We start from the raw sequence: 821 nt of genomic DNA on the forward strand, positions 1-821 counted from the left end.
ATTCGCATATATGTCTCCTCTACATTTTCTTTAGCGTTTTATGTTCTCTATATAACACTGCATTTTTTATATTTTTACGTATATATATATATATATATATATATTTATATATATAGATATATATATATATATATATATATATATATATATATATATATTTATATATATAGATATATATATATATATATATATATATATTTGCACACCTTTCTATACATTTATGTAAACCGTCTCCTTTCTCTCTTCCTTTTTATCTGTCCTTTTTATCTCACTTGTTGCTTCTTCTCTCTATTTATCGTCTCTTTCTCTGCCTCTCTTACTCCCCCTTCCTCTGTTTCTCCTTTACTGTATTTATTCTTTTTTCTTCCACCTCCCTTCTTTCTTTGCCCATTTATCGTCTCCTCTCCCTCTTTTCTTCCGCCTCTTTTTCCTATTTATTCTCTCTTCCTCTCTCTCTCTCTCTTATTTACTCTCTCTCTCTCTCTGCCGTTCTCCCTTCGCCCTTCCCTTTCCCCATGTTTATCCTATCTTCCCTATTTATCTTCCCCCTCCGCCTATCCCCTCTGTTTATTCTCTCCCCTCTGCTTCTCTCCTCCCCCCCCCACCTCCCTCTCTGTATCCTATCCCCCTCTACCTCTCTTCTTCTATTTATTATCTCCCCCTCTACCTCTCTTCCTCTATTTATCCTCTCCCCTCTGCCTCTCTCCTTTATTCTTTATTTATTCTCTCCCCCTCTGCCTCTCTTCCTCTATTTATCCTCTTCCCCTCTGCCTCCCTCCTCCCCCCCCCCCCTTTCAACCGCCGTTCAAAGGGTCTCTTAA

The sequence above is a fragment of the Penaeus chinensis genome, chromosome 26 (genome assembly GCF_019202785.1).
Source record: "Penaeus chinensis breed Huanghai No. 1 chromosome 26, ASM1920278v2, whole genome shotgun sequence".
Classification (NCBI taxonomy): domain Eukaryota; kingdom Metazoa; phylum Arthropoda; class Malacostraca; order Decapoda; family Penaeidae; genus Penaeus; species Penaeus chinensis.